Source organism: Catharus ustulatus, chromosome 2, assembly GCF_009819885.2.
Source record: "Catharus ustulatus isolate bCatUst1 chromosome 2, bCatUst1.pri.v2, whole genome shotgun sequence".
Lineage (NCBI taxonomy): Eukaryota > Metazoa > Chordata > Aves > Passeriformes > Turdidae > Catharus > Catharus ustulatus.
In genome coordinates this window covers 12,456,816-12,472,166 of record NC_046222.1, presented here as the reverse complement: position 1 = coordinate 12,472,166, position 15,351 = coordinate 12,456,816, and positions in this window count along the sequence as shown.

Below are 15,351 nucleotides of genomic sequence, written 5' to 3'. Positions count from 1 at the left end.
ATTAACCAAATTACTCATTTCCTTCCATGATAAAGAAGGTAATGAGTAACCCCATAAATGGATCATCAAGCCTCAAGCCATCAACACACCACCTGTATTTTCACTTCTTGTCCCTCTGGTACTGCTTTTCTTTTGTTTTAATGGAACTGATTCCCTGACAGTGTAAAATAACAAGTGCATGTCTATCATTATTATAATTTTTTCTTATAATTATTTTTACCTTGCAGAGCTGCTGGCAGGTCATTTAAGTTGCAAAATTAGTACTTCTATGGGAATATTGCAATTAAAATGCACACTGCTATCAAATTATTTCCTTTGAAACTCTTGGATATAGTAGCTCAATTCTTAAGAGTTTACACTCATAAATGAAAGGTAATTCCCCATGGCTGCATTATCTCCTCTTTAGATGTACTGTTATGTTTCAGAAACACTAACCTGAACCAATTTGTACCAAATGCTTTTTTATGGCATGAAGGAAACATTAAAAGTGTGGTATAAATCGGAGGTAAATTTAGTTTTGCATGAAGCCTACTTGCCTTCGTGTGTTTTTTTATAATGACTTTGGTGGGAAGGGGGAGATAAGATAGACTTCCCCAGTAGGGGCTGCTCAGCTCACTAATGCAATTTGAATTGTGTATCAACACATTAATGTTAAGGTCACAAAGTTAATGATGTTTAAAACTATATTGTAAAATTTGCCTCAGCAACCTCATAAAAAGCAGGAGCTAATGAAGTATCTTTGATTTGTGGTAACACTAACCTTATTTCTTCAGCATCAAAGCACAAGGTCCAGAATTGTAGCTGGAACACTGCTTGGATTTTTGTTCTGACAATATTTCACACACCTATTTTAATGGGCCAAGGCAAACTCCTTCACAGAGAAACAGCATCCATGCTCCCAAAAGTTTTAGTGCTGTAGGCAGCCCTCAGAGCTTTCACTGGAGCTCTCAACATAGAGCACTTTGGCATCATTAAATTGATAATAGTCCTGCAGTTTGCTCTGTGTAAGGAATAAATCCAAGGTTTTCTAACTATAAAACTACTATTTTTAATTTTTAGAATTCTAATTACACTGAACTGAGATATTCACAACAGGAAATGTGGGTAGAGTTAAAGATTTTATTCCAATGAACAACTCTAACAATTCAAACTGACTAATGAGTTTGCAAAAGTCTCACCAATTATACGTAAAAAAAAAAATCATATTAAAAAGTCATACCCAGTACCTCCCCCTTCATTCTGATGTTCTTATCTCTCTTTTAATGTTTCCCTGGTCTTTAAAGGAATCCTCTCTGGACAAAATCAGAAAGAGGGAAGTTAAAATGATTTCTCTGTGTTTCCATCAGGATGACAAGGATAGTTGTCAAGGTAAAAATGGCAGGAGAAATAATGGTGTTGACACTTTGTTCCTCCTGAACTTTGTGTTTCCTTAGATTTATTATTGCTTCTTTGCATCACTGCTTTCTCCCTGCTTCCAGGGAAGGGGTGAAAAACCCCAATATTGCCCAGGGACTGCCTGGGGCTGCCAGCTCCTTCTCCTGCAGCATTCCCAGGGCTGAGCTCAGACAGGGTGGGCACTCAGCCTTGGGACACCTGAGCACAGTTCAGCCCTGCTCAGGGCAAGGGGTAAAGTATAAGTAGACCTTGATATTAATACCTTATATACTATTTTTTATATGTCCACACATATGTATTTTTGGTGATATGTAAATAGCTAGATAGACAGTTGAAGTGAATAGTGAATGCATATTCTGTCTTATAGCAGAGGAAGATGCAACTATCCAAGGGTAAATTACCAAGAGGTTTGGGTACTCTTCTACTTTTAAGTAAATGAAACATTTGATTTACTAAATACTTCCTTATATTCCTCCTGCTAGGGTTTATCCAGCCCTGTTCAAGGCCTCTGAGTTCTCTCCTTCTTGGATTCATTCTTGCACTAGAAATCAGAAACACCTCAATTAGGAGAAACTCAGAAACTACAAAAATATATGCAAAACTTTCCCTAAAAAAACCCAAACAACAAACCAAAAAACCCTCTTTCCAGAAAATAGCAGTATTTTTAAGGACTTGGGTGAAATCCTATCATTTTTCTTTATTATAGCGTCATTTGAAATTAATGAGTTACTGGATGAATAAGCATTAAACAGTCTGGAAACAAAAATAATAGCTATTTATAAACAGATTTTAATTTTCTTTTAGATTTATATCAGCTGCATTCCATCATGCTTTACTCATGGATCTGCTAATGTAGATAAGGACTTCATAAGGAGTTATGTCCATAATAAAAAGTGTATTAATATATTGTGCCTACTCAGTAAACTGCCTTAATTTTTTTTCTCTCCTCTCTTTTCTACTGCTGTACCAATTCCACTTAAATGGTGGCAAAGCTAATCCCAGGAGTATAATTAAATTCTTCTTGGAATGTAATTAGTTCAACTATGATGTCTTTGATTTCTGGAAATAGTTAGAGAATATGGTAAATATATCTGTGTAAGAAAAGAATTTAAGATATGCTAAAGCACAGACAAAGAGTTACAGACAAATATAACAACAGATAGGCTATTCTGAGTAACTTATTGTTCTGGCTATGACTGGATAGAGCTATTTTTTTTTATAGGAGTTTGAATAGGGTTGTGTTTTGGATTTGTGCTGGAAACTGCCAATATTTCCAGGGGTGCTGTCGTGATCACTGAGCAGTGCTTGCAGACAGTCACCCTCTCAGTGAGTGGGCTGGGGTGCACAGGGAGTTGAAAGGAGACACAGCCAGGATAGCTGCCCAAAGGGATATTCCATAATGTATGTCACCATGCTCAGCATATAAATTCAGGGGAAGAAGGAGGGGAATATTTGGAGTGATGGTGTTTGTCTTCCAAAGTCACCATTATGTGTGAAAGGGTCCTGCTCTCCTGAGGATGGCTGAACACCTGCCCAGCCATGGGAAGCAGTGAATGAATCCCTCTTTTTGCATCAGTTGCATGTGTGGCTTTTACTTTCCCCTTTAAATTGTCTTTGTGACAACCCACAAGTTTTCTCCCTTTTACCCCTCTGATTCCTAATATGGGGGAAAATCGAGTGCCTGTGTGGTGCTTATTTGCCAGCTGGGGTTAAAGCATGACAGTCACAAAAATTCTTCACATTTCCCAGCAGCAGAGTCTGTAGCTATTTATTGCCTTTATGCTCTCCTCAGATCCAAGAGAAAGTTTCTGTTGGGCTTGGTTTCAACAAGCAACTCTAGCAGGGTGGTGATAGTTTCAGAGGCAGAAGAGAGTAAGATCATCTCTAGCAATGTGTCTGTATCTACATTTGATTTTAGGCTACAACCAGTACTTCTGCCTGCAAACCAGAGCAGGACTATCACTGCCTCATAATACTGCTACTGATGAACTGTGTTGCTTAAAGGGATTTTTTTTTTTAGTTATTTCTTTTGTTTGGCACCTCAACTACCTATCCATACAGGGACAAGTTTAAGGCAATAGATGGTTCCCAAATTTCCTAGTTGCCCTCTGGCTGAGGGCTGATCTCTGAAAACAAAAGGTAGTGAAATAATTACTTATGGGATACAGAGGAAAATTCTCTCCAGACATGTTATTGACAGACATCTGTTCCATATGACTGGGCTGCACTCTGCAGTGCTTTGCTCTTAGTAGTCTAAAAAAAGACCAGTTCCATTTAGAAAGAGTTAGAAACATTCACTTGTGCTCAAGGTAAGGGTACTGGTATTTGTTAATAAATTTAATAGAGGAAGAATTAAGAAATTTTTTGTTTGGATTCACATAAGAGCAAAAATAATAGATATTACACATGTGGTGTGGGTTAATGCTTTAAATTACATTTTCAGCACTCACAATATCAATGCTCTCTAGAAATCTGAAATCTAGCTACATCAATCAGTGCAATTGATTCTGTTTTAAAACCTGCAACTCTTATCCATCGCTGCTTGTTTTATTTATATTTTCATTTTAATTTTGCCTCCTTTTGTCACTCATCTTCTCTCATTTAGTTGCCAAGGGACATTCAGACCATAGGATCAGATTCTGATTAGCCTGAAGGGTTTCCCCTAAATTTCAGCTGTTTGGATCCCCAGCACCAGATATGTAGCTATATCCATCTGGCCCAATTGTTCTGTGTTTTATGCATGATTGTAGGGTATTTACTTCGTATTTTGGGATTTTTGAGGGTTTTTTTAAACTGTTTATTGCCATTATCTGTCCTCTACCTTCCAATTTCTTGTAGAAGATTTCAAAAAATTGCCTCTACTTCCCCAGGTTGTATAGAGACAATTCCTGGTGACTTTACTTTATTCATGATTACTAAATCAATATTTTACTCTGATACAGCCAAGCTACTCCCTTTCTTGCTGTTTTACTTCTCTAACTGCAGTTTGAGAAAATACTAGGGAATGAAGGAGTGCAAAATTCAAAAAGGAAAAAATCAACCACATTTCATAGCACCTCTACAGAGAATTCTGTTTTGTTTTCAAGTAAATGAGGTTGCAATTTCTTGTCAGTTCTAAAACTCCCAGGTTTGGATTTCCTTGAGATTCCCAGAAAAGATGATACAGAACCATAGTCTCATTCTGGGCAAAAGAGCAAATATTTTGCATACGTTTTTGAAGCTAAAAAGTCATTATTAGTCCATTGGATGATTTAGCAATATGAAGCCAGAATTAGCTAATATTGAAAAGTTTCTAATTCTATGCAATATTTTATATGGATATAAAAATATAAAGGACTTCCTATCTCTTATCCATCCTTGTGTTCAACATGACAATGTTTCCCTTAGCCTTAGGGCCAACAGTTCCCATATTTCCAATCAAAAATAGTGTATTCTATTAAACATTTCCAAAAATTATCGGCAAAGATTTTGTGGGTTTTTTTCATTATAGAAGAATTAGTTGAATAAGAAAATAGGAAATGATCCTGATTTTGGTTCTTAGATGTACTTTCAAGCAGTTGTGGAGGGTTTTGAGTGAATTTGAGGCAAGTGACCAATGTTTTTAATTAAAAACCTCTTATAGAGACATGCTAATAACAAAAATTATTGCTGAATTAGTGGAATAAAAAACCCAGATAAAATTGAACAAAAAGTGCTATCAGAAACTGTCACAAAAATCGAAGGAAAAAAGTGCTTATGTCCATGGAATTAAGAGGATCTGAATATAAATTCTTTGGAATCATAGAAAAATTGTCTAAGCTTACAGATTATGTGCATCCATCTTATTTTTTAAGTGACATCTTTTTGTACTTTTCAGTTTTTAGTTGATCTAAGCTGCTGAGGGATCTTAAAAATGTATGGAACATGTATTTTTAGATTCATCCTGACTGTGCCCTTTCAAAATAAACTGTAACACTGTTATTTTGGGTCATATTCTGCTAGACCAGATTCAACTTTGGTGTAGAATAAGTAAGTGAAGGAACTTGTAGCTTTTACACCTTTCCAAGTAAAGAAATTTGACAAGACCACCACTCTATACAATGAGCTGTGTGCTGTATAATTTAGTCATGCTGTTATTAATATCAACGCTGTGCACTCTCAAGAAATCATATTATCAGAAAAATCTCAGCTGTTCACTTCAACACTTGCATCATTTAAGCTGATGCTTGTAATAAGGAAGATGGGGAAAAAAATTTGCAATATGCCAACTGTCAGTGAAAGGTGGAAGGTAATAAACCATCCTCGTCTAAATGTAGCAATAGATCAAAAAAACTATCTAATCATAACAGCTGCTGAAGGTCTTAAAATGCCTTTTTTTTTCCCATCATAGCCCAAGGTTTACTCTAAATGTACATATCTAAAAAAAAAAAAATGTCTATAGGAAATGATACTCATTTTGACCTCAACAATCCATAATGCAGAACTTCTCTGTGTTGCATTCAGGAACTCCATGACATTTCAGTGAGAGTTTTGGATTACTGATAAACTCTTCACCCAAAGTCCTCATGCACTTTCACTTTGTGAAGTGTGAAATAATGAAATAATGGCTTTTTTTTTCCCTTTTTCTTAAAGTTTTACAAATAATGGAATTAATTTTAAAGGATATAGGAAAGAGATTTCTTAATCTATGTGCTATATGGATTTGTATATAATTGTTGATGGCTCCAGGAGCTGTTGTTGCACAGAAGTGAGCAATCACTGTGACACACTGTGTTTGATGTAGCTGCAGCACAAGAACTGCACTCATCAGGGTGTGTGAGTAGGCAGTTCCTGCAATAAAATATATGTACTATGATCTGTGTAAGCCTGGGAACTGCATGGGTGAGCCTGTGGCTGATAAACCCAGGCAGAATGGAGGCTCTAAAGAGCAAAGAGATTTGTCTGCCCATCTGTGCTCACAGAGAAAAGCGATTTTGAGGAACACTACATTGCACGAGTACTGAGGTGGAGAACTGGCTTTACGGTGAAAAGAACTAATCTTCATGAAATTTAAATAATTGTTACCTTGTTCAACTCCTAAAACCATGATGATCACCTTTTTTTAATATCCAAGAGGTAGAAATATGTCTCTCTTGGCTATTCTTTGCTATAAATTCTTCCACGATTTTCGATGCTTTGTTATGTTAGAAGTATTATTTGGTCTATTTTCGTTTCTGAGTATTTTGTATGTAGAATAAGCTGATAATCTCATGATTTTTCTTTTCTTCTCACTCTTTAGTATCCTGTACTCAAGGAATTCTACTATGAAAAAACATTGGTTGGCAGAGTCCCATGGAGAACATGAAAATCTCAAATGAATCCCGACTGAAGTTTCACTCAGAAGTTATTATATTTCTCATGAAGATGACTTTCAGTATTTTTTTGTCCAGAAATAAAATTTGCATATGAATGTATGTATTTGGATAAAACAGACACTTGCAATGAGGTATTTTTTATTAACTACTAAATTTCTTTTGGAAATGTGAACTTTCACATTTTGCATTCATTGGAGAAATTGTATTGAAAATAACTACAAAGAATATGTTCTTACTTCTTTTGAATTTATAATTAAAACACGATGCCTGATTTTTTTTTTTGTAAACTTCTGAGAGTACTACATTTATTTGAAAGCTGTTTTTCACCTCAATATGACTTTTTTTGATGGTTGAATTAAGTTACAAAAACCTCAGTGAGAACAGAAGTGATTGATGGAACAATTTCTTATTATCTTGGACAAAAAAAAGACTCTTAAAAGAGAATAAAAGTAGTTTCTTCTAGATCAGGAATGAAATATGGGAATATATATAGGGTATATGCCTGAACCATAGCATTTATGGCACATTATAAAAATATAGACACAAGAACAAAGAAACATCAAGAAAAAAGAATTTAAATATCGCACAACCCCAAAATCTCACCAGCCATAACAACAAACACAACAGAGGCCATCACTCAATGGATAGTGATTGCAATTAATTTGGGAGTCTTGGAAAAATAACACATATGTCCTTTATATTTAAGGTTGTAATTAATGATTTTCTTTCCTCACTGACTTTTTGATTGAACTTTTCTGCAGTTGTGGGGCTTCCTTCTGTGTTTTTTTGGCCTTTTTACTTCCCCATTTATTTGTTTATTCTTTAACTCATACAGCCTCTGAATCTTATATGTAACTATGTTTGTCTCGACAAGGATAATATATATGGGCTACTATGAGAGCCTAACTGGTATATTTTGTGATATTTGTCTTCTAGATTTTAGAATTCTGCTTATAGAGCTCTTAGCCACTTCTTCAGCCAAGCAAATTATAAACCAGGGTAGTTTTTCAGAACTGTTGAAATACACTTTTTCTGCTTTATTGGAACTTTATTGGAATATGCTTTATTTTATGGAAGGTATTATTGACTTTTTGTTTTAATGGAAAGCCTAATAACATCAAGAAACAAAATTCATTATTTAAACAAAATAGTTAAAACATTTTTGGATAGTCTGTTATGATAATGGAATAGAAAAATGAAAGAACATAGTTTAAGAAAACAGGGATAAGGAAGAAGACCAAAAAATTTTAAATTCCATTTAAATTCTCAGGGTCATATGTCATATTTCAGAATGTTTTCAAGAACTGTAGAGTAGCATTCTCTAAATTACATTAAAAATTATGACTTTCTCTATGAGAAAAAAAGTCTCTGCAAAAGTCTGCTTCTGTACAGAAGCAAAAGTACTTGAAAGTACTTATTAATGGTTATTTGTGGACTATGGTTTTTCAGCAGTTGTGTTACCCAGCTAATAACAACTCATAATATCCCAGAATTTCCAAGAGATTCCATTTCTTGAGTCTGGATCTGCTGTACTGATGCTGTTTGACATTAAAAACTGGTTTAGCAATCACTTTTATTAAAGTGAATAAGATAAAATCAAGAAAAATTGCTATCACATCTGTTAATAGCTTTTATATATTTTTTCTCTTCCTTTCCCATCATTAGTTCATCAAGGTATGAACAGTTATGAAAGCACATGCACTATGTAGCAGTTGTGTTTCAGATCTCATAATATTGATAAGTTCAATAACAGGGTCCTAGGCCTAGAGGTGTATTGTTTTTTGGTTTTTGTGGTTTTTTATTTTGTTTTAGTTGGGGTTTTTTCGGTTTTTTTAGCTTTTCTTAGAGTTGGGATTAAAAGTACAGTAGTTTCACGAATACAAGCCGCACGGATTATAAGCCGCACCCCCGGTGCCTCGACAATGTTGCTGTCTTTGTCAATAGATAAGCCGCACCCCGAATATTAGCCGCACTTTCGTTCGTCGCGAGAATCCGTGCGCAGCTTTCACAAATTGGCCAATTAGTAACAGGATCGCGGCATAGCGGGCTTTACTGGCTCGGGGCGGGGCCAGGCAGGCTCGGCCCGCTCATGGTTGCCGACGGGGCCGGGTGGCCCAGCTCAGCGCCACGGCTCGGCGGGGCTGGCCGGGTGGTGCTGCCGCCGCCGCCGGGCTCGCTGGCCCCCCTCTCCCGTCAGCACCGCCCCGCTGCCGCGTTCGCTCGCCCGGCTGGCAGGGCTGCCGCCGCCGCCGCCGCCGGGCTCGCCGTCCGCCCCGCTGCCGCTTTCGCTCGCCCCGCGCCTCGCTCGCCCCGCGCCGCGCCTCGCGAGCGCCGCGCCCGCCCCGCGCCGCGCCCGCCCCGCGGCGCTTTCGCGGCTCGCGGCTCGCGGCTCGCGGCTCGCGGCTCGCGGTTCGCGGCTCGCGGCTCGCGGCTCGCGGCTCGCGGTTCGCGGCTCGCGGTTCGCGGCTCGCGGTTCGCGGCTCGCGGCGGCGCTTTCGCGGCTCGCGGTTCGCGGCTCGCGGTTCGCGGCTCGCGGTTCGCGGCTCGCGGCTCGCGGCGGCGCTTTCGCGAGCGCCGCTTTCGCTCGCCCCGCCGGCAGGGCTGCCGCCGCCGCCACCACGCTCGCCGGCCGCCCCCTCCCGTCTGCACCGCCGCCGCGTTTCCTCGCCCTGGCCGGCACTGCAGGCCCCCGCACCGCCGGGCTCCCCCACGCTGCTGGCCCCGATTATGCTGGGCTTCCCCCGCTGCCAGGCAGCCCCACCCGCCGGCCTTCCTGCTTCTGCCATGCTCCCCTGCACTGCTAGCCCCAGTTCTCCCGGGCTCCCCCGCCCTGCTGGCTCAGGCTCTGCCGCCCGCCCCCACACTGCTGGCCCCGCCTCTGCCAGGCTTTCCCACCTCTGCCGGGGCCGGCCGGGCTCCAGCTTGGCTTGGGGCTGCCGCGGGCTCTCGCTTCCGTGTTGGCAGCTTTTAGAATTTTGTTAATAGATTAGCCGCCCCGGAATATTAGCCGCACTTCCGGGTTTCCACCAAAATTTTGGTCAAATTGGTGCGGCTTGTATTCGTGAAATTACTGTACAACAAAAACCCCACCTCTGCCCAGGGAACAGAAAAAAATTAATTTCATTAAATTTTTAATTTCATCAAGTTTTTTAATTCAGTCTTATAATCAAAAGGTCATGAGTTCAATCCTCACACAAACACGACTATATCCTCACACAAAACCACTATTTTTTTTGTTTTGTTTTGTTTTTCTAGTCAGAGTTGGGACTAAAAGTATGAGAGAGAGAATTTTGCATTTGGACTCAGATGTTTATTAATTTTTATCTATGGTACAGTGAGTCCTACAGCACTTTTAGCTAAAAAGCTAAAAGTGATGAAATGGTGATGTATCTCATTTGATACAAGGTCTTCTAAGGTTTAATTGTTTAATTAAAAACTAACACCTAAATTATTTTTACTTTTGACCCAATGACTAAACATCCATGCCTTGCAGTGCAGCATTTTCTATTCAATTAAAAAATACTACATAGACTCAAGAAGAAGAAGGTAAAGAAGAAAGAAAACCTCTGCCCTAAAACTTTTATTTTGCTTTATACTTATTACTATATTCTAAAATTGTAGATTCCAAATCCTTCAACGCGTGATATTACACACTTCTATTCAAACTGCACACCTGTAATTCTAGTTCTATTATTCAGTTTTGGAAGTCTTCTCCAAGGCCTCATGTCAAAAGCAGTGTTCTTTTGGGGTTCAGGACCTGACAGCACAGAAAGTTCAAAACTCCCGATTTCCTCCTACAACATAGGTGGAGTGTAGAATCAGTGCTGTAGAATGTGGAAAATAAGGAGTCCATGTGAATTTCAGAAACCTTTTCTGTGGCTGACTGCGTCTCTGGAGCCTGAACCAACCACCTTTTTCGTTTTAGAGTCTCTGTGTTCCAGCCCGAGCACAGGAGAAAGAGTCAGGAGATGTCTTCTATAGTTTCCAGAGGTGGTTTATGTTATCTAATCTAAAAGTTCTTTCCCTGAGTAGCTGAGGTCCGTTCAGCAGGTCAGCCCCAGGCACACTGCCCACCCCTGGGATGGCATTATCTTTTTATACTAACAACTAAGTAAACATTATTTACAATTATCTTCCAATACCTCTCATTTATATTGTACAGTCTGGTTCTACTTTAACCCAATCCAAAAATGCCAACATCACCTAAAAGATGGATGCTAGGAAGGACAGAACACGCCCAAATTCCTCCGTCTTGACCCCAGACCCTTATTATAAACAATCTTAAAAACCTACTTTTTCACCTTATAATAATCTAACTTATACTCTACTTATTTTTTGTGACTTGTAATTCTTCATATAAGGGTGGCAGTTTTTCCCAGGGAGAGAAATCAAAGGTACAGGGGTTTTGGGCTCTGTGCTAAAGTTCCTGAGCCCCCTGCCTGGGTCTCAAACCATCCAGGGAAGCCAGAGGGATGTCTTGGGTTCCCACACTTTTCCTATACAAGCACAGCACTAGAACCTTCTGCATGAGAGATTCCCTTCTCTAATGTGGTGTGAATGGACTCCTGGTGCCATTTCTCACAGGAAGTTATCCATCTTGCTAAGGCTGCAAACTGGAAAGCAGCATTCCTGGGCACAGCATGTCCCCAGCCTTATTTGTCCTCTGAACCCAGAGGAAATTAACTGCAAACTAAGAATTGTGGAAAAGGATAACAAATGCATCCATAAGATGTAATAGTCAGAGTTGCTAGTTGTGAGAGGTCTGGCTTTTTTACCTGAGGCATGTGGAGCAGCAATATTCCTGTGGATGCAGAAAGCACTTCAATTTGTGTTTCTTTTTTCTACCCAACACTGCTATAGGCACTTTCACCCTTGGGAATGCATCTTGCAATAGGAAGACATCGCTGTTGATTCTGGCACTTTTTATATTGCAGAACCTTTTGATATGTTTAATTTTACAACTGGTTTATCCAATCTATGGCCTGTGCACCCAAATGAAATGTAGAATATTGCCACTCATGTCAGCTTGATATCTTTCCAAATGTGTGTGTGTCTGCCTGCAGCAGCTGGCTCGAGCACTAAACTCAAGCACACATCATTTTTTCTCAACCCCTCAATTTTTTCTCTAATACAGGAGCAGTTAAATAACAATCAGTGTATTTAACCTTAGCTGTGGCTTTTGCAAAACTTTCATTATAAAAGAATGATCAGACATATTGGATTGAGGGGAAATGGCTGTTTGATGAAATACCTGGCTGGAATTTTTCTTTAGCTTAGAAATAGTAATATGAAAGCACAGTGTTAACTATATTTGCTACTTTGCAATCTATTCGTATAAACCCTTCCTGTCCTCTGAGTCTGGAATAAAAGTGTGCATGAGATATGAAAGTGAAATTTAAGTTAGTTTTCCTCACTCCAGTGAGTCTGCAAAACACTACATTTAATTATAAAGGACTGAAGCTTAATTTCCCTTTGCATCTCTAAAATGTAAAGCACATTATTTTTTAATTGAGGAAAGTCTGTAATGAATTAATTATTCTAGTATTAAGTTGATCCATACAATTATTTATAAGTGTCTTTGTAGTTGAGTGCATTTTTTGAGTGGCTTGATTTTGTATATCCCTGTTCTTTATCTTTTTGGTGATATAAAAACTACATTTGTCCTTTTTGATCCTTCTTTTTTTTTAGTATATTCTCTATGGCCCAATTGAATTCTCAGCATGCTCTCTCTTTAGAAGAATATGTCAACTCTCAAGTGTCCAGTAGTCCTTTTTATCTGATGTGGACTCTTTAAAACCCACAAGCATGTCTAGGATATCAGATTAGCTTTAAAATGCTGCCATTCATCTGCTCAGTTTAATGCATTCTCAGTCGGGAGTTGCTGTGTTGGCTAAAGGCTATGCCACACTGCAGCTTAGAAAATGAGAAAAGAAAGGCAGCCAGGCTCAGGCTAACTATACCATTAACTTTCCTTCAGCCTGCAATACATCAGCAGAGCATCAGACCTAATCATGTGGTTGGGGGTTTTTTTGTTTGTTTTTTTTGGTTTTGCTTTTTTTTATAGCTGCTCTACCACAGCAAATAACGATCAGAGGTATTTATTCAGAAAGGAACACTGTTTAGTCCCCTGGAAATTTGCTGTTCTCTTAAACATGATATGCAGTGACTGCCCATTAATCGTGTCATGTATTTTTCTCTTTACTTTTAAAAAAACAAACTGTGCTTTGAATGCTCAAGGAAAGGGAAGAGGGAAGGCTTTACCTGTAAAAGGCAACTAACATAAATGATGTTATGTTGCTTTTCCTGCCAGTGGATATTGTAGAACTGTGTATATTGATTAACTAGTGATGCAAACCTTCTCTTTTCTGTGTCCTATTGACTGGATCTGTGTTGTACTTGCTAATACCTAATTGGGTCTCAGGGCAGTAAAGCTTGCATTTAATTTATAGACAGTTTGCTTTCATTCCATGTAGGAAAAATCAGGTTCTCAGTACCATGGGAGCACAAGATTCGAATCTAATCACCTGTAAACCTTGATAAAAAAAATTGTCTTGAGGCAGGATCTCTGCAAAATATTTAACTACTAGAAGGAGGGAGGAAGTGGGAGAAACACCAGTTCACTGGGGGATTTTTCTGTGTGACTTATGAAAGACATTGGGTAAATTCAGTAAAAATTACAACAGTGAACTGCAAATGAATTTCAGCCAGAACATGCATTTTAATGGATAATCAGTTTAACCAAAGCATGTCTGCAAAATAGATATCAGCTGTCAGAGGCTGGAATTTGCATTTTAGTTTAGAATACCACTATTCATTTTATTTCAGAAAGTAGAAAGACAACTGGCTTATTTTGAACAAAATGGAAGTTTCCATATTATTCTGTGAGAATAAATATGTGAATAATTATGACAATTTGTATAAAACAGATTAACAAGCAATATTTTTCTTTTTTTATTTTTCAAATGTACACCTACAAATCATCTGTCTCTGTAAAGAAATACTTAAAAAGGTTGTATAAAATTTCATACATGGCCAGATGTGTCATGTTTCACTATGTTGCAGGTGTTAAATGGCATCACTTGAGGCATGCTCCCTCATCTCCTGAACAAAAATAAGAACAAAGAAAGAAAACAAACAACCTGCACATGAGAGTTGTTTCCTCAGCAGGTCCCATGTTACTCTGTGCATGTCAGGGAGAGAGACACAGGGATTCCCAGGTATGCAAGAAAAGCTGCTGAGCAGCTTCACCAGAATGTTAAGGAACAGGCAACCTCCAGTGCTGCATCTTCATGGTTTGGAAGCTGCAGGTGGCTGCTGGGGCAGTGTCCTGCTGCTGCTGGCCAACCTGGCCACAGCTGCCAAAAGCACTGCAGGAATATCCTGCATTCCTTTTATCCTAGCTGGGTGGCAGAAAGCCACATCATGGATTCCCACAGGGGTCTCATGAGGATCAGCACTTAGTGCTAATAGGGAACACGGAAAAAAAATTACAGAGCTGCCAAAATTATGCAAAAACCCCCCATGCTTGTTCCATAACTCCCTTGCTTTTTCTACATATTTGGTGCAAGAAGAAAAAGCAAGGAACTTATCTGACTAAATTTCAGTCTTGGTGCTGAGCAAGAAACAAGATACAAGTAATTGTATTATAGTCTTGGTACGAAAAAGCATATGCAGATGAAATGGGGTGTTTGAGCATTTTTTTGAGGTAGTAGATTGAATTTTACCATCATTTTAATATCAACAACTCATCCCTCTGTTCCTTAATACAATCAGAAAAAATCTTATGTGTTTTGAGAGTTTCCTGTTGGCTGTCCCTGTGTCCAGGTCCCTCTTGTGCTGTGTGTCTGTCATCCCCATCATGCAATCATTGCTCTCAGTGTGAGAAATACACACATACCTGTGGCTCATTTTCTCCTGGCAAAGGTACTCTCTCGAGCATGGCTAGAGAAAAATGACACACTGCTGGCAGAAGAGCATTTACCCCAGCCCCATTCTCCACACATGCTTAGTGACATCCTGACACTGCAGACCTTCCTTTCCTCTTGGATCTTGACTTGTCTTGGTTATGGTCCAGTCTGTGAGCATGACTGGACTCTGCTGCACAACCTATCTGCAAATAATTTTGTGCTAATAACTCCAAACCAGCTACATCTGCTGACACATTTTGACTTTCCCCTTCAGACCTTTTTTTCTGTGCTGATAAAACAAGCTCAGTAATACTTTATATCTTCCCATCACTAGTTAGTTAGAAAAAGTTAGTCTTCCTTTCAGTAGGGAAAACCTGATAGTATTTCCCATCTTTCCATTTTTGTGCTGCCCGTGTGTGTTGCAAGGAAATTGGTGAGGAGCTGGGAAGGGTCAAATGCCAAATGTTTAAAAGATGATGATGTGAGAAAGCTGCAGGAAAGTGCCAGACTTCAAAAATTGAGTAAAGGAGTCAGACTGATAGTGAATTCTAGAATGCTGGCATAGAATTTATAGTGGCAGCCCATGAAACAGATCTGTCCCATTTTTGTTCTTCCTCACAGTCATAAATGAGGCATGATTCAAGCAGAAGGCCTTCAAGGAGCTGTACAGCCAAATTCCTTCACTTTTTCCTTGATGTCTCTTCAGAACTGGGAAC